We start from the raw sequence: 19988 nt of genomic DNA, 5'->3' as shown, positions 1-19988 counted from the left end.
TAGGGGGCCTGGCTTCCAGTCCCACCTACTCCAAAGCTGTGTAACAATATCACCGAGCAGGGAAAATATCTGTAACTCAACTTGGAGAACCAGACATTTGAAATAGTCAGCAAGCCATAATCAGAATTCGCTCTTCAAATCTAACCTATGTCAGTGTTATGTTCGAACTTGGGCTGTTTCTGAACAAGAGTGGAAAGGGTTATCGAAATTCCTCAATACTGTATTCTGTTCCTTTAGACGTTTCACGAGGCATTTTCATTTTACTTTTCTTCCCAAAAACACGTTAAATTCCAGCCTAAACCGTTTGTACATCTGCCAGATTAACTGGTTTGAATAAATACATCTACAAATGACTCGTTTTGTAGACAGTCCTTTTTTGTGTTAGTTTATTTTAGAAAAAACAGACAGAATAAAATTAGTTTTTCGGCATCCGCAGTTTTTTTTGCTTTATTTTTGTTTAATTTTTCATTAGAATAAAATTGTATTTGGTTTCCACTTTTCGCTGCCAAATTTTTATTGAATAAAGTCGTGTCCATGAAAAAAAATCTTAATGCAGTTTAGGAAAGCCATTTACAGAATTATCTCAAATATACGTCCATTGTAAAATAAACATCTTTCGCATCTGCCTTTGTACTAGAAAGTTAGAAACATGTGAATTTTTGCTAACTGCGGCCGATTTTAACCCGTAGAGCACATTTAGAAATCTAATCCTGGACATGTTGATGGAACGTTTTAACAGTTGCTAATCGTTAAGATTTGATACTGGCGAACATTTTACAATCGTCGCCCGTTCGCTGTATGAATGGTGACTCAAGGTGTCACGTTACATATTTTAACGGTGCGGTCCACTTAATCACGCTGTAAATAATTTCAAAAGGCGAAAATTAGCCGTGAGTGTACCACATAATAACCCGAGCGCTTCTCCTTAAATTGTGTAATGAAGATTTTTTTTAGCTCCTGCCTTTCATTTTAGCTTCCACAGATGCTTACATACTTTTTAAAATTTCCATAAAATTGTTCGCTATCTCGTACAAACCGGTTAATTCCAACAAGAAAGGCGTTTTAATGTGATAAATTTAATTCAGTTATATCAGAGTCACTGTCTCGAGATTACTTGGAATAACTGTCAACCACTCTATCCAGACAGACACCCGTCTTATCAGTTTTCGTGTTAAAAAGAACACTACTAAAACCTTACTTTCGAGATGGCTTCTTCCAAATTAATACATAATCCAGACTTTGGATTTTTAAAAGGTCAAATCACTTTAATTGGTCATCTGTCAGACCTACTGAGCTTTTCCAGCAATTTCTATTTTTGTTCCGATTTGGGGCGTCTCTTATTTAATCTAAAACAAAGGCTTCGATATTGACATTTTTGAAGCTTTGGAGAGATGGAAAATAAATTGCAAACAGGACGCTGTAATCTTCCTGTTGACGAAATCCCACTCCGCGCGGGGTTCATTCTCATATTTGTTGGGGGGAAAATGTTTATTATACCTCCTTATAATCAACGCCTTCACACACTTGGTTCAGGCTCACTGCCTTTATTCCTGATGAAGGGCTTTTGCCCGAAACATCGATTTCGCTGCTCCTTGGATGCTGCCTGAACTGCTGTGCTCTTCCAGCACCACTGATCCAGAATCTGGTTAGGATTGTCGACCGATAACAGGTACTTGTTTTGTTAATTCATGAATTCATTTATTCCGTTGATTACACTGGGATGAATTGATGTTCTTACAATATAAGAACACCCAGAGTTTGTTTCCTTTTCGTTTTTGCGAACTTTTTGTATCCATATTAAAAAGGCCAGGAGTTAATAACTGCGTGAGAATTTTTTTTAAAAAAACTAGTTCAAGCAGAGAGGCGGGAAGTTTATTATCCAATTTAAAATGATGTGTGTTTAATTCTGAAGATCAGAAACACGCCTGAAACAAAGAGACATAAATGAGTCTACTACGCCTACGTATGATCACTACCACAGAAGTATCCTTTCCAACACCTTCCAGATGAGTTGATTGTATTTTCTTGCACATTTCCTCTTGACATTCATATCCTACGTGTATACAATTTCTACAGAGTTCCTGCTCCTGTTACTTTCAAACAATTCCAGGTACATTCATAGATGGAATAATTAGTCGGCTCTTTCTGTAATCGAGCTGATTCAGAAGCAAAACTTTTCACTCAATAGAATACTATAATTAAATATAACCACTTGTTCAAACGAAAATGATCTAACTGCAGAACCTACTGTCAATGACATTTTATATTAGAGTGGAACCTGATCCAATATTTTAAAAAAAGACAGGAAAGGTCAATCCGTAACCTTAATCTTTGCTCGGCTGTTAAGCAGTTCACTCGCACGCACCAACGTCTATTGCTAAATTATCCAAACAATACTACAATTTAAAACTGCGTTACTTGTAATTTGTGATAATTAGCAGCGTTCTTTTTTAAATAAAAGACCGCAGTCACATTGGAAACCCGCATATTTTATAAGTCTACAAAATCACATCTTCCTTCAGGGATCAAACTTCAAAGAGGCGGCATAGACATGATGGGCCGAATATATGACAATCAATATATCACAGAGAGGTCCAGACGGTTTCCATTGCTCGTTGATAGCTTAGGGTGCAGGGTTCAATCCTACTGCAGAAGCATTTTTACACAGGCCTATGGACCATAAGAGGACACTATATTGTATCGTTACCTTTAAGAGTGTGTATATGTCTGTCTGTGGTGGGCGGGGAAGAGAGAGACAGTGGTGTTTGAATTACTTACATATTAACAAAAAAATGTATAAACAAAAAAATAACTGCAGCTACTGGGTGACTGGATTTAGTACCAAACGTATTCAAATTCAGATTGACGCAACGTTTAAATCTTTTAATTCAGCCAACAACCAGCTTTACTACCATGTAGTAAACAACGTACATTTTCTGACTGTTAGAGTTACAGTCGCTAGCTAGTTATACTCAGACCTTTTATTTGGGCACCTTTAATAATAGTGGTCAGTCCCTGAACAATATCCCTTTAGATCATGATTGCCTTTTAATGCATCTGCTTAACTATGGGTTGCTTTATTTGCTTTATGCATCAAGTAAGTGGACTTACATATATATTACCAAACTGGAAGGATTAAATGAATGTCTTGATTTAGCAGTAGTGCAGTCCTCATTCTGTTTACTAAGCTGTATTTGTTTAACCAGCAGGTAGAGTATCATTAACAATAAAAGGTGCAGGTTCCCACATGTTCTATAGATTTCCTTCCTCGTCAGTTGGTAAAACTCTTGCTGTTCAATTCTTAGGGCTATTTGGATCACATGATAAAAAGAAAATCTTTATAATGGAATAATCCTCACATGCATGAGTTACTCCTTAATGAACCCAGGCTCACTAACCCATTCACAATTTTAATTATTAATGCTGTCTTCCAGATGAAACATGCAATTATCACACCCTGGAGCTCAGCTAGACCATAGGAGTTATAAACAACAAAGCCATGATATAATAACTGGGCATTTACCAAAAAAAGAGTCAGGGAAATTAGACTAATGCTTTCTCTCCTTTCACCTATCGCAGAGTAGCAATGATCAAATTTTCTTTCTATAGTAATATCTGCAGCAGTAGCACATTTTTGTCTTAATAGATTGTTTACACATTTTGCAGTTAATAGATTAGATGCAATGATAATTTATTTGCTCACTACTGTTTATGTGAAAATTTCAACAGGAAAGTACTGAATGTAACTTTGTGTCAAATGCTCAACTTACCAGGCAATCCACCAGCGTACAGTTTAGCCACTTTTACTTTAATTCATGGAGTCAGCTAAATATGTGAAATTATTTGCTCCTACAGTTTATGATTACTAGGTCCTGACAAGAATAACAAAGTGGAAAGCATTTCAGCTGTGAATATACGTTCAGGTCAGACCAGGGCTATAGCCTAGATAAGACATGTCCCTGCCATGGTATTACTGGGGGCATGTAAAATAGTTCATGTACTCAGCCTGCCAACTTCCCATGCTCAGTCAATTGCTTGACCTCCATATGGAAATATAACAATTAAATGTCAATTAGAGTCACAGAATTGTACAGCACAGAAATAGTCCATTTGGTCCAACTTGTCCATACCAATCAGATATCCGAAATTAATCTATTCCTATTTACCCGCATTAGGCACATAACACTCTAAGCCCTTCCTATTTATGTACCTATCCAGATGCCTTTTAAATGTTGGAATTGTACCAGCCTTCACCACTTCCTCTGGCGGCTCATTCCATATATGCATGAAAAAGTTGCCTAGCAGGTCCATCTTAAATCTTTCCCCTCTCACCTTAAAACTATGTCATCTAAGTTTGGATTCCCTTTTCCTGGAGAAATGATATTGGCTGTTCACCTTATTGATTCCCCAAGTGATTTTACAAAGCCTCCAGTTTACAACATCCTTGTAAATCTTTTCTGAACCCTTTCAAGTTTACCAACATCTTTCCGATACAGGGAGACCAGAATTCAATGCAGTATTGCAAAAGTGGCCTAACCAATTTCCTGTCCAGTCTAAACATGACATCCCAACTCCCATACCCAGTACTTGTTAATTAAATGTGTTCAAAACTCAGTTCACCCCAATATTATGCTGACATTCCAAAATATGGATAACGAGACCAGTTGATAAAAAGTGGATGGCTGTTTTTTTCTAAGGCCCTCCATAAAGTAAGAGTCACCTGGCTGCTGATAGAACATAGTAATATAGGAGCATTGTAAATAGGAGCAGGAGTAGGCCATTCAGGACCTTATGTTTGCTTTTCATTCAACTAGATCATGGCTAATCCTGTACTTCATTTTTCTGCAATATCTCCACAGTCCTTGTAATTTAAGTGAAATAAGTATCAAGTTGTAGTGCCAACATTTTTGATTTAAAGATGCATTTGCATTGCCTGTCTTTCATAGTGCATACTGTCGCTAGCAGAAAGCTCTGTGCGGGTCCATATATATTATTTTCTTTATTCATTAACAGGATGTGGGCAACTCTGGTAAGACCAGCACCTGATTCCTATCTCTAATTGACCTTGAAAGTTGCTCAGATTTACATATAGGCCAGACCAGGTAACAACAGTAGATTTTCTTCTCTGAAGGACACGAGTGAAGTAAACAGGATTTCATAACAGTGATAGTATTATGGTTAGCTTTACTGATAATAGTTTTCAACTTCACATTTTAAAAATTAATTTAATTTAAATTTTACCCCCAACTATATCAAGTCAATTCTTGATCCTAAATTTATTCAAGCTATTCATCAATGTTTTTCCAACACCACCCATTTTGACTCTGATCTCCAGCATCTGCAATCCTCACTTACTCCCAGTATGAAAGATACCTCTGACAATCAGGGAGCAAATACCAAGAGGAAGACTACAGACTCTGCATAAGGGCACAAAACCAAACCAAAAATACAAAGCTACTTTAAGAAATAAAGTTAATCATTCAATGAGGATATTATAATTGATATAAAGTCAACTTAAATCATAACAAGATAGGATTCAGGACATTTTGATGAAGAGTCATTGACCTAACTATAGAGTCATAGAGTCATAGAGATGTACAGCATGGAAACAGACCCTTCGGTCCAACCTGTCCATGCCGACCAGATATCCCAATCCAATCTAGTCCCACCTGCCAGCACCTGGCCCATATCCCTCCAAACCCTTCCTATTCATATACCCATCCAAATGCCTCTTAAATGTTGCAATTGTACCAGCCTCCACCACATCCTCTGGCAGCTCATTCCATACACGTACCACCCTCTGCGTGAAAAATTTGCCCCTTAGGTCTCTTTTATATCTTTCCCCTCTCACCCTAAACCTATTCCCTCTAGTTCTGGACTCCCTGACCTCAGGGAAAAGACTTTGTCTATTTATCCTATCCATGCCCCTCATAATTTTGTAAACCTCTATAAGGTCACCCCTCAGCCTCCGATGCTCCAGGGAAAACAGCCCCAGCCTGTTCAGCCTCTCCCTATAGCTCAAATCCTCCAAACCTGGCAACATCCTTGGAAATCTTTTCTGAACCTTTTCAAGTTTCACAACATCTTTCTGATAGGAAGAAGACCAGAATTGCATTCAATATTCCAACACTGGCCTTACCAATGTCCTGTATAGCTGCAACATGACCTCCCAACTCCTGTACTCAATACTCTGACCAATAAAGGAAAACATACAAAACGCCTTCTTCACTCTCCTATCTACCTATAACTCCACTTTCAAGGAGCTATGAACCTGCACTCCAAGGTCTCTTTGTTCATCAACACTCCCAAGGACTTTACCATTAAGTGTATAAGTCCTGCTAAGATTTGCTTTCCCAAAATGCAGCTCCTCGCATTTATCTGAATTAAACTCCATCTGCCACTTCTCAGCCCATTGGCCCATCTGGTCAAGATCCTGTTATAATCTGAGGTAACCCTCTTCTCTGTCCACTAAATTAAAAATGTTAGATGGTTGTTTTTGACTTGTATGGACATAATGGGCTGAAGGGCCCTTTTCTGTGTTGCAGTTCTCTGTGACTCTGACTCCAAAATGTTAGCTCAGTTTCTCTCTCTACAGCTGTTGCTAGATGCAATGGTCTTTTCAGGTTTTGATCTCAAATTTCCTGCAACTGCAGAAAATCACTTTGAATTCAATTCAATTATAGGATAAAACATTTGTAGGAAGCCAAAGTTTTGATAGGAATAAATTGAAGGAAACTTGTTAAGATAGAGAAATGCAGCTGACACTTCAATCAATGAACTAAGTTGCATTATTTAAGAATAGATTGTTATTGTCAAGAAAAGACAGATCGGTACACAACAGGTAATCCTCTTCCTGAGGGACCTGCAAAGGAGATCCAAAAAACAAACCATGACAACCTGGTCTGGGATCATCACCCAGGTCAGTCTAATCTCCACGGTCCAGTTGAGGATGAAGGTCAATAATGTTCTCTGCTCCACTAACAAAGTGCCACACTATTCTCTTTTCACCAAGGTCCATGCTCTGCCACTCTCATTATTTCCTTCCTCCACTCCTTCTCATTGCCCAGCAACCTTCCACACCACTATCTTAGGCATGGCCTCTGTATTGTCTACTCGCTTGTCTCGTGCTCCTTACTATTTTTTCACCGCCTGTAACAACACTAATAGCTATGCCACCCACGTTTAACCTCCCTCAATCCCTCTCATTCTGGAGTTTACAGTCCACAATAGGACAGGAAGGGTCTGGATGGGTTGCAGAGTGGCAATATTAGGCTCCCCATCAACTATGAGGAGAGAATGCTGTCTCTTTTAGGAGAAGAAGGGGATCATTCTGTGGAGATGCTGTTGCATCCATGTCCCTCCAACTGAGTAAGAATCATTCTCCATTCAATCACAACTCTCACAGTAACCCTGTTGTCAGTCTCTTTCATTGCCCACCACGTCTCCCCACTGACCACTATCCCTTCTTGCCCTTGTGTCTTGCAGGTGCCAGATGTTCAGGATCTCAGCAAAGAAATGGTCTGCTCTATCAGAACCCATCTCTTTAACCTTTAAGAATGAGACTATTGAGGCATCAGAGGAAGCACTGGGAAGGATACCTTCTGCATGTCCTCTTCACCCCCAGCAAAAATACTGATACCCACAGTGGGAACTTAGCCCTTAGAAGGTTGGGCAGCTCAGCCACAGGAGGAGAAGACCCTGTGGTGTCAGCAATCAGAGATTCATCCACATAAGCAGGGAGGAACAGGAGTAGCAGACAGGTATGTGGGACACAATGGCTCTCATGCCCAGTGACAGCAGAAGTGCTGTTTTGCTATGGGGACTCCGTTCTGCCAATCTTGCAATCATCTGTCTGTCATCATGTACAAGCTGGTGTCTACCATTGTGATCTGCATCTGGCCTCACCAAACGTCTCATGCAATTCTACAATAAATCTCATTAGTTGCCCACATCACTCAAGCCGCTATAAAATTCAGCCCAGAAAAATCATTCAAGAAATTGATCAAAAATTAGGCAAAGATATTGCAGATACATCACCTTTCATATTTTATAAGCTGCCAAATTGTTACTTTGAGTCTAAGCGTAATGACAAGTTCTTGCTGTCAGCTGTGGAATTCATAATATTTGCACTTTCTGGCCCTTTAATTGGTAGAAGATTCTTAAATTCCCATTGGATTCAGCTTGCTTTACAGTGATTCCGTTATTCAGCATGCACTGCTTAATTAAGTTTTAGCAGTCATTTTCTGACTATGTATTTCTAGTGGAGACCCCAGTTAATCAGAACAAAACATCAAAGAATAACTCCTATCAAGTACTAATCTATTCTAAAGCTTTCATGGAATCATTCAGATATTGAACATTTCTCTAAAGCTCAAATTTTGACAACGATAGATTTTTACTAAACTTGAGTAAAAAATGAGGTCTGCAGATGCTGGAGATCACAGCTGCAAATGTGTTGCTGGTCAAAGCACAGCAGGCCAGGCAGCATCTCAGGAATAGAGAATTCGACATTTCGAGCATAAGCCCTTGACCTGGATGCACTTTCTGCCCACAATTCCTACTCCCTGATGTGATTTTGGATCATGCTTTTCAGTTCACTTTTACTGTTGTAAATTGTTATGACAACATTTCCCTTTCAATGTTGCCATGTCAACTGGAACACTCTAGTTGCAGGACCTGTCCATTAGATAGCTCGGCTGAACAATTTCCTAGTCCATAATCACTTCGTGTAAATAAAAACTCTCTGCAAATTCAGTGCCATAGATTCATAGATTGCTGGCCATACATGCTATTTGGTGACTGAATGGCTGGTTTGCAATAGCGTGGGTTCAATCCTCATAGCAACTGAAGTAACCATACCGGTCCATCATTCACAACCTCCCCCTCACCAAAGGTGTGGTGAGCCTCAGGTTATACCACCACCGGTTCTCTCTCTCTCTCTCTCTCTCTCTCTCTCTCTCTGTCTATCTCTGCCTGTCTCTCTCTCTCTCTCTCACTCATGAGAGAGACTCTCTATGGTCTGATGGGATCATTGTAGAAAGTGAGGACTAGAGATCAGAGTCGAGACTGCTGCACTGAAAAGCACAGCAGGTCAGGCAGGAGAATTGACATTCCAGGCATAAGCCCTTCATCAGGAATGAACCCTTCATTCTCATTCCTGATGAAGGGCTTATGCACAAAATATCAATTCTCCTGCTCCTCAGATGCTGCCTGCCCTGCTGCGCATTTCCAGCAGCATACAATCGACTCTGATGGGATAATGGCAAATTTGACTTTAATGAAATAGTTAGTTCCTCACCTCTGATAAATTTTAAAATCTTCATGAAGTTAAATAGATATGATGTTAAATTTTGTGGAGCATTTTGAGAATATCTGGAACAAGGTGAAACAACAATTGCTTCCACTGTTACACCATCTTTAATGATAACAGTAGCAATCTCATCAACATTCGGCAGTGAGCCACATAAGGAGATTTAAGTGTACGTTATCAAGAGATGACTTGAAGGGGTATCATGCAGGAGAAAAGAGAAATGGAGAGGAAGAGAAGTCTAGAGAGAAAATTCAAGAGAATTGGGTCAAGGCAGCTGAAGGTGCAATGGTGGCATGCTGTGAAACAGGGATGCACAAGAGACCCGAACTATAGGGGAGATCTTGGAGAACTGGAGAAAATTACCTTAATAAGGGAGAAGCATTGAGAGATTTGGAAGCAAGGACATGAGTTATAAAATCAATGTGTTACTGGACAATGAGGCAGTGTAAGTTCAGAGGGGATCTTACAACCCCTTATCTTTAGGTGGCACGGTGGCACAGTGGTTAGCACTGCTGCCACACAAGCGCCAGAGACCTGGGTTCAATTCCCGACTCAGGCGACTGATTGTGTGGAGTTTGCACATTCTTCCCGTGTCTGTGTGGGTTTCCTCCGGGTGCTCCGGTTTCCTCCCACAATCCAAAAATGTGCAGGTTAGGTGCATTGGCCATGCTAAATTGCCCGTAGTGTTAGGTAAAGGGGTAAATGTAGGGTATGGGTGGGTTGCGCTTCGGCGGGTCGGTGTGGACTTGTTGGGCCAAAGGGCCTGTTTCCACACTGTAAGTAATCTAATCTAATTCTATTTATGACATTGTTTATTTATGTCTCCACTGGCTGTACAAATGAGCAGTGCATGTAATCCCATTTTACTGCTTTCTCCATGTAACTCTGCACATTCTTCTTTTTCAGCTCACAACCAAATACACTTCTGATTGCTTTGTTTAGACACAACTCCATCATGCTGTGACAACCTGTTCCAGATTTTTATCACGTGCGACATGAAAAGGATCCACCTCACATCTCCAGTGTGGCTTTTGCCAATTATCTTAAAACTGTGCTTCTTGGATCTTGATTTGTCCACTGTTTTTTTTTCTGAAATACTCTGGCCAGACCCCCACAATTCGGAATATCTCCAACAAAGATCTTCCCACCTTTCTTTCTCCAACTCCACAAAAGTAGCTCCAACCTCTTCAATGCTTGTGTGAAACAATTCTTATGAGTCTTTTCTGCAATCTCTCTAAAATCTTAACTTTTTATATAGATTGTGTTGTCCAGGATGGATGCTATACTCCAGGTGAGTTTGAACCAGTGAGTATTTTTGGAAGTTTAACTTAACTCCCTTGTTCTTGTGCTCTATGCTCCTATTAATAAAACCTAGGATACAGTGTGCTTTACTAACCATGCTTTGCACCTTCATGATATCTTCGATTATTTTGTGCACATATATACCCTGGTACCAATCATCATACACTACTCTGCATGAAATTTCATCAGCCACTTGTACATCCATTCTATCAAATTGTCTCTGTCCTTTTGAAGCTCTATCTCATCCTCCCCACAGTTCACAATTTTACTAACCTCCATAACATCTGCAGATTGTGAAATCTGCTCTGTACATCAACCTTGTTTAGTCAAAGCAAGGGCCCAAAAACCAATCCCAGGGGGATTCGACTACAAACCTTTCTTCAGTCTGAAAATGCATTCAATAATTATTAAACTCTGTTTCTAGCTAATTTTGTATTCATGTTGTAACTGTCCTTTTTATTTCAAACTTCCTAACTTTCGCCATAAGTCTGTTGTGCAGCATTGCAGCAAACAGATTCTTTTACAGTCCATATTCACCATATTAACAGGTTTAATCTTTGCAACCCTCTTATTGTAAGTGGTAAGTGGTCAGACAATACAGGGAAAAAGAGTATTTTAATTTTGCAATGTAATGGCTTGCCCCCATTCTATGGAACTTTGGCTATAGTACTACATTTTTCAGTTGTCTAATGCAACACAGTGAATGTGTTTATTAATGTCCTAATCCACGATTAAGAATTATATTACAATGTTAGTCACTGATGATCGGGTTTTGAACACTCACTACATGAAAACGATTCTCTCCAGTGTGCCTTTTGTCATTCACCATCAATCTCTGTTAGTTTGACATCACGGTTTTCAAGACATTTTCGTTGATATGTCAAAAATCAGGATACATGTTCATCACATCAATTTATTTTGTGCTTGGCCCCAAGACTGGCCATGTAAAAAACACGAAGTGTCCACCTGTGCTGTATTAGGCTTAGGAGTATCCAACAGCTTGATGATTTAAAACATATTCTCCATATTTCTTGGTTCCTCTGCCAATTATTATAGCTCTGTGTCATTGGGACACTGATATTTCTGCCACTGGAAAAAGTTTCTTCTTGTTTGCTTTATCAATGGTTTTAAATAAATCTGCCTTTACACAACTCTGTTTGCATGAGAACAAAAACTTTTTTTATTCCTACAGATTTAAATCTAGGGAAATACAAATTATAACATATGAACAATGATTTCCATTTTGTTTCTCATGTGTTTGCATCATGGTTTTGTATGGAACTTCAGTAAGGATTGCGATGAGCTTCATATCACTTTTTTTTCTGGTGAACTATTTAATTCTCTACTGAAAATGTGTTGCTGGAAAAGCGCAGTTTTTTTCTCTAGACTGGTACTTAATTCTCTAGACTGGTAACTATGTTTATTATATCTGGAAATTAATATTACTGACAGAATAAGCTATTCTACCCTAAGCTGATCTGTTGCTGTGCTGACCTTCTGGTCCTAAGAAAATGATTGCAATGTAGCTCAGTTTGGGCCTAAGAATCTCAACAGTCATTAGGAGCAAACATTAATATAGGATTCATAGGTGCCAAAAAAAACCCTATTAAACTGTCATCACTAATGCAACAGCAGGGAACTGGGGACATGTCTGTAGGCACCACTACTTGTACAGTCACGTTCTCAAGTACTTGATCAGAGGTTTTCACAGCTTAAGTGGGTAGTTTGTAATTTACCAGGCTTTGCTATATTCTCAACATTTAATAATTCATAGGGGGGGAGGGGTCATCTGCTAGTGGGAATCCCTGCTTATTTACAGCACGTTCTGAAAAATGTAACCTATTGTTTTATGGCCATTCATTCCACAGCAAAGAAAGTTGCAGTGAGTGTGCATTTCAGTACACAACATGCACTGTCAGTGCATGTAGTTTTTCACCAGCTGTACAGACTTTTACAATGAATCCTTACATGTAAAACACAACAACAAGGTGTTGGTACTGCATTAACATTCAGAAAGATATCTCAGATTGCATTACCGGAGTGCAGAGAGAAAAGTCAGTTGTCACTGAGTAGAATTGAAAAAAGAGCTTAATTAAGGGTGAAGGGATGTGGTCTAGAATGATCCCAGAACAGAAAGATTTTAAAGCAAGAAGGGATAATGAAAGATACAAGATTAGTGAGAAAATGACCAATATTATTTTGTCACTAATTATCAAACTAACCTCCAATGGCAAATGATCAGTTAGCAAGAAGAATAGAACAGGAGAGCTGAAAAGTAAAGATGATTCCATTGATGTTCTTTTTATAAAAAAATCGATCAAGTACAAAATATCTTGCTCCCTTAACATTTCAAACTAAACTGGCGTTTGATTTTTAAAATATATCAATTGATGATCACTTTAACAGTCCTAATCTCATGGCTATAATATAACTTTATGCTGCAAAGCGATTACTCATGCAGTCATTACCCTTCAGTGAGATTTACTGAACTTCTGCCATCAGACACTAGCTATTCCTGTTTAGATGGTGTTCTCAGCACATGTAATCATTGGGACAGAGAGTTCTTATTTCTCTCCTTGTATGTGTTTTGAGCATTGCTGACAAGACTGGCATCATCTTCATCTGCCTTTGAACTGATTGGTTCTCTTGGCCACTTCACAAGGCCGCAAAGAGCCAATGGCATTGCTGTGGGTCTGAAGACACATGTAGGCCAGACAAGGTAAGGATGGCAGATTTTCCTTTCCTATAAGACCTTAGGGATCTGGTTGGGATTTTATGACACTCGACAATGGTCACATGAAACACAGATATAGAACCACAGAAGGTAAGATCTGGAGTAGGCCATTTGGCCCCTTGGGCTAGCTCTGCCATTCAATGTGACAGTTACTGATCATCGAGCTCAATATCCCAATCCTGACCTCCTTGCACATCCCTTGATCTCTTTAGTCACAACAGCAACATCGATCTCATTCTTGAAAACGGAATGCTTTGGCCTCAACCACTCTTTGCGGTAGTGAATTCCATAGGCTCAGACACTCTCTGAGTTAAGCAACTTCTCCTCATCTCAATCCTAAAAGGTTTACTCTTATTTTTAAATGATGACCACTGGTTCTGGACTCCCCACCATCAGGACCATTCTTCCTACATCTAATCTGCCTGGTCCTATTAGAATTTTGTAGGTTTCTAAGACATTCCTAGTCATTCTTCTAAACTCCACAATCCTAACTAATTCAATCTCTCCTCATGTATTAGTCCAGCCGTTCCAGGAATCAGTTTGATAAACCTTTGCTGCGCTCCCTTTATAGGAAGAACGCAACATGGTCCCATTAGGCTTGTTTTTAATTCAAATTTCACCATATTCCACAATGGGAATTGAACCCATCTGCCTAACATTTGCTTGGGACTCTGGACGTTGAATCTAATGACATTACCAAACACATTTCTTTATCGGGTGTCAATGGCTGATGTTTGACCCTATATCTATGCATTACTTTATGACATAATCTTTGGGTAAAAAGGTCCAAATCATCAGTCAGATAATTGTGCAAAGAATAATGCCAATATGGAGGAATGGACCAAACAGCAATTCAAATCTTGCATTAATTTACATACACCCTGAAGTGTTTGTGAACATCTGGACTGTGATATCGACCACATTAAGTTTCATCAATGCATGATGTTAACCTATATGTTTTGAAGCTTCATTATTTATGTGTTAATAAGTAGCTGCCAGGCAATTAATTTCAACACTGCAGCTCTGATGCAATTACATATGAACCTCAGTTGCATTATAAATGGCAGCAAAGCCTCAAAAACAAAATATTGACTAAAATTCAGCAATAGTTATTTTGGAGTAGCTGTGATTTGTAACATAAATATGATTAAATTATTGCTGCAATTATTTAAATACACAAATTTTAATTATTCTTTCATCTAATATTTTAACAGAAGCACAACATCTCATTCTAGAAGAAAAGCTACATAAAATGACACAAAACAGAAGTAGGAACATAATTACAAATTTTGTCAAAAGTCTCATGGTTTATTTATAGTCATAGAATATTACAGTCTAATTCGGAACCATTTTTCTGCTAAATCAAAAAGACAAGTTTACATCTGATGGGCTCAATATTAGCTAAGGAATAACCATGCTTCCCTGTTATAATTTTAACATTTGTCATCAATCTACGCTGATTTGTAACTAGCAATTTCGTTCCATGAAAAAGTTTTTAATTAGGATTTAAGTTTTTAAAAAATTGTAACTGCTACATCCTTCAACCTAAGCTTCAGAGATTAATTTTTAGAATCGATGTTAATATATTCTTTTAATTCACTTGTCAGTTTTTAAAAACATCTTGTTCATTCACAGAGGAAATCATTATTTTAAATGTTTTTTAAAAAGTAGCCCTTGACCGAACTAGCAACTCTAAGTATAAAGGGGTATGGCGGGAGACAATAGAGCTTGTGTGAGAAAGGGGTAAGGCGAAAGGGAACTTTCAATCTCAACACCACATTGGCTTCCATGTTGGGTGTCCAGTGCACTACATTACCATATCTAGGTTGGTTGCCTCAGTTGACTGGATGGTTTACAACACAGAGTTATGCCAACAGTGTGGGTTCAATTCCTGCATCTGCTGAGGTTACCATCAAGGATCTCTCAACCTCTCCCTTTGCCTCAGGTGTGGTAATCCTCAGGTTAAACCACCAGACATTTATCTCTCTCTCTCTCTCTCTCTCTCTCACATGAAAGAACAGCCCTATGGTGTGGTAAAACATTGGAAAGGGACTGCCATATGTGGTATGCTGACGCAATATGCCTGGACCTCAGAGGGTAAATTGGAGAGATAAATGATTAAACAATAAATTTGTTGGGAATGTGGGGAAGATCAAAGTCCTTGTTGAATCTTGTTTGACAAGGTGGACAAGTACATAGGGAACATGAAGACTCAGAGTGCCACCTCGACTGAAAGGCTATATCTGAAACTCAGTCTGTGAAGAACACCACTGTCTCTTTCCATTGTCATCCAAAAAGCAAGAGTGCCTCGAAGATGATAATATTTGCTCGGTTGTGTGGAGTAAGTGTTTCATTCATTGGGGAAGGAAGCTCCATCTTTTTGTGATGTGAAGCCCTTCAAAGGGTAGAAGTATTAAATAGATACCCACATAATACAGGTGAAGAACATCTGTTACTGCAAATGCTATATGTGAACTTTAGGCATTAACCAGTTGCATAAAGAATAAATCCTTACTCCAAAAACATATGATCACATCATACAACATTACACATCAACCCCACTAATGGCACTGAAGCATAAATATATTGCAGCCTGGAAAGATTCATCCTAGTTATGGAGTCATAGAGTCATACCGCATTGAAACTCGTCCACATCAACCATTTTCCCAAAGCAAACTAGGCCCACTGACTGCATTTGGCACCACACCCCTCCAAACCTTTCATATTCATGTACTTAACCAAATGTCTTTTAAAGTATACGTGCATCCATCACTTTCTCTGGCAGTTCATTCCACAAACTAACCCCACGCTGTATAAAAAAGTGCCCCTCATGTCCTTTTTGAATCTTTCTCCTCTCACCTTAAAAATATGCCCCTCGTTTGAACTCCCTCACGTGAGGGAAAAGACCTTCGTTATTCACTTTATCTGTGATCCTCACGATTTTATAAAACTCTACAAGGTCACCCCTCAGCCTCTTAAACTCCAGTGAAAAAAGTCCCAGCCTGTCCAATATATTTTTATAACTCAAACCCTCCATTCCCAGCATCATTCTGGTAAATATTTTCTGAACCCTCTCCAATTTAATAATATCTGTAGCAATCACCTACCAAGTTCCCAATGCCAGCACATGGTGCAAGAGATGCTCACTTCATATCATTGACCATAGAACATCATGTATACCGAAAGATGACTAGGTTCTTGCAGTCTGGTAGTGGCAGCTAAAATGGCTTAACAGACACAGCTGATGTTGAGGTGAGTATTTATTTGGAAATGTAATAATGCATTTACAATGAAGTGCCATTTGTGCCACTTACAACCCCTTAGAAGGTCCCCTTCTTCCCTTCCTCTCCCTTCCCCTCACAACATCACGGTGCAATCCCAGAGTCTGCAGCTGGGGTGAAGATAGCCTCCCCAACCATGGAGCCAGATGATTTTCATCAGGCAAACCCAGAGGTATTTTTGTGTCAAGGGCCTAGAGATGTTCAGCGTGTCCTGCCCAGAGGCAGGATCATTCTCTGTGGCTTGAGCTGTCACAGGCCAACAGGGTGGCAGGCAGGGTGGAGGTGGAAGACCTCTGGTATGTCCCTAAAGGAGACTGATGAGGATTCTGTTTGTGGTTCCGCCTCAGGCTGGATGTGTCTCAGCATCACCTCAGTGGGGATGGGGCAGCTGAAGCCAGGTAAAATCCCTTATCCCTCTTTTGCCTGTGGTGTTGAGCACCAATGGTTAGAGAGATAGATTGCAGGTCTGCGCATATATCTACAGAAACTGCAACTGCTGGACCTGGCTCTCCATGGCAACCTGCTCATAATGGCAGCCAGAAGCCAGAAGCATGCAGTATTGGTGGAATCTCTGAGCACCACTGACAAACCTATTGTTGTTCCTGCTGGTTTATTTGTAAGAAGTTGTTAAATATTGACACCATGGTTTATGGGGTTTTCTTCTGCCTGGGGGTGAAGTGGTGCCTAGTGCCCAGCTCGAGATGGGGCATATCTTTCTCAACCCACCGGGGAGACATGACAGTGACGTGCTCACTAACACATGCCCCCAACCGTAGTACAGGCGACAGTATCTCAGCTGGTGAGAGGTACAGGAGGCAGCTTTTATGGTGCATCCTCTGAGAGATCTGTGGTCTATTACTTAACGTTAGAGAAGGAGAACTCTTGCAGGATTGCCCGCTTGGCAGTGACTGTGCAAATTGCACTAGTGCCTGCAGGAGACAAAAGAGACATTCAGTCACAACAGAAAGGGCAGAGGTTTGGGGCATTAAGAATACATTCCCTGTGACAGTGCTGGGAGAGAAACACAGCAATAGACTATGCTTCATACTTGGTTACCAGGACATGAGCATCACCACAGGATAGGTCCCAGTCCTCACCAGCTCGGGCAAGGATCTCTCCTTCTGCTAGTGGTGCCAATTTTTGGGAAGACACGTAAGCCATAGACCATCTTGTGTTAGTACCGTACAAGCCCCCACTTCATCAGAGCAGAGTGGCAGAGTTTGGTGGCGCAGATTCCAACACCATCCTGTGGACCAGCTGATCTACAAGCATTCCAGTCGGCAAATCAGGTTGCTAAATCACCCTTGCTGCCATCTCTGGGGAAATTGTTCTCATGAGGAAGCCATGAGGGACAGCTCCAGGTTGACAGGGCTCGGCCTGGAGCACGACTGTATTTTGAAATGGTGCCTGCACCAGGAATGCAAAGAGGTCCTAGTTGTGGAAAGCATTTCTCCTCTGATGGGAGAGGGAGGACAGGACAAACAGAGTGCATAATTCATTCGGCAAGCTTTGCAGAATGACGTATCAAAATTCACTAGGGTTTGTGGAGAACCTTATGGAATGCAAAATTTCATCCTCACTAACCCGCAACACTGAGGTCCCCCAGGGGTGGGTACTCAGCTGCCTCGTGTACTCACTGCATACCCATGACTGTGTCGCCAAATACCAGACTAATGCCATTTACAAGTTCAGTGATGACACCATCATAGTCGGTCGAATATCACACGGCGATCAAACAGACTACAGACAAGAGGTGGAAGACCTGGAAAAATGATGCACTGAGAACCACCTAGCTCTCAATGTCGGCAAAACCAAGGAACTCATTATTGACTTTTGGCAGGATGTTACTCCTGCCTCCCTAGACATTAACAGCACAGAAGAGGAACGAGTGGAGAGTGTCAATCTCCTGGGAGTTTTCATCCACAACAAGCTTTCTTAGACTCTTCAATGTGGGCGGTACAAAGGCCCAACAACGTCTCTTCTTCCTCAGGCACCTGAGGAAATTTGGCATGATGGCGAATACCCTTGCCAACTTTTATAGGTGCACCATCGAAAGCATTCTGTCACTACCTGATATGGCAACTGTACCATTCAAGATCAGAGACAGTTGCAGGGAGTGGTGAACTCAGCCTGGTCAATCACAAAGACCAACCTCCCATCTACAGAATCCACCTACCAGGCCTGCTGCCAAGGAAAGGCCGGCAATATTCTCAAAGATCCATCCCACCCTGGCAATGTTTTTCTCCAACCTCCAGCATCGGGGAGAAGGTACAGAAGCCTGAACACGCGCACTAGCCGGTTTCAAAACAGTTTCTACCCTCCTGTTGTTAGAATACTGAATGGGCTCACAAACTCTGAACAATCACCCGTACCTATGTTTTTGTTTTTGCCGCTGTTTACCTATTATTTACTTATCTGTGCTACTTAACTCTGTGATCTGCCTCTATTGCTCGCAAGACAAAGTTTTTCACTGCGTCCTGGTACACGTGACAATAAATTCAATTCAAATTGTCTCATCTGAATTTCAGTAAAATTCAGCCTCATCGTATCCAAGAGAAGACAAGCAAGAATGGGAGTTATCATATGTGGGTATTTATTAAAGATTCAGAAAAAGAAGATTCATTCATTTAGACAGCAAACCATCTTCCCTTACGTGATCTGAGGAAACTAAAGATCTTTGAACGGAAATAAACTTCAACAGCAACTTCGTTACTGGAGGATTTCCTGAGCAAATAGCATCTGGGAAATGAGAGTCCTATCAAGGTTCCAGAAACATTCATTGCCAGACATTAGACTTTCAACCCTTCCATGTCATCTGTGAATCAGAAACTTGAGGGGAGATGGAAAAGCGATAGACTTAATTTATTTATTTGAAAAAAAATGTACCCAACGCCTTACTTTTAATTGTATAAGTCCTGGCCTTGCTTGTTTTTATCAAAATACAATACCTCAGATTTATCCAAATAATACTTCATCTTCATCTGAAGTTCACTCTTCAGCCCATTGACTGAATTGATCAAGACCTCATTATATTCATGATTTTGTATTACCTCTTTGTATTCTTAGATAACTTTCTTCACTGTGCACTATGCAAACTTAATGACCATGCCACCTGTATTCTCATCCAAATCATTTATATAAATGACAAACAAATATCCCTTTTAAATCTTTCGCCTCCCACCTTAAAAATAGGTCCCTAGTTTTGAACTCTCCCAACCTAGGGGAAAGACACTTGTCATTCATCCTATCTGTGCTTCTCACAATTTTATAAGCTTCTATAAGGTCACCTCTTAACCTCTACGTTCCAGTCTTTCCAGCCTGTTTTTCCATTCCAGGTAACATCTCAATAAATCTTTTCTGA

Source organism: Hemiscyllium ocellatum, chromosome 2 (assembly GCF_020745735.1).
Source record: "Hemiscyllium ocellatum isolate sHemOce1 chromosome 2, sHemOce1.pat.X.cur, whole genome shotgun sequence".
NCBI classification, from domain to species: Eukaryota; Metazoa; Chordata; class Chondrichthyes; order Orectolobiformes; family Hemiscylliidae; genus Hemiscyllium; species Hemiscyllium ocellatum.
This window is presented reverse-complemented; position numbering follows the sequence as displayed.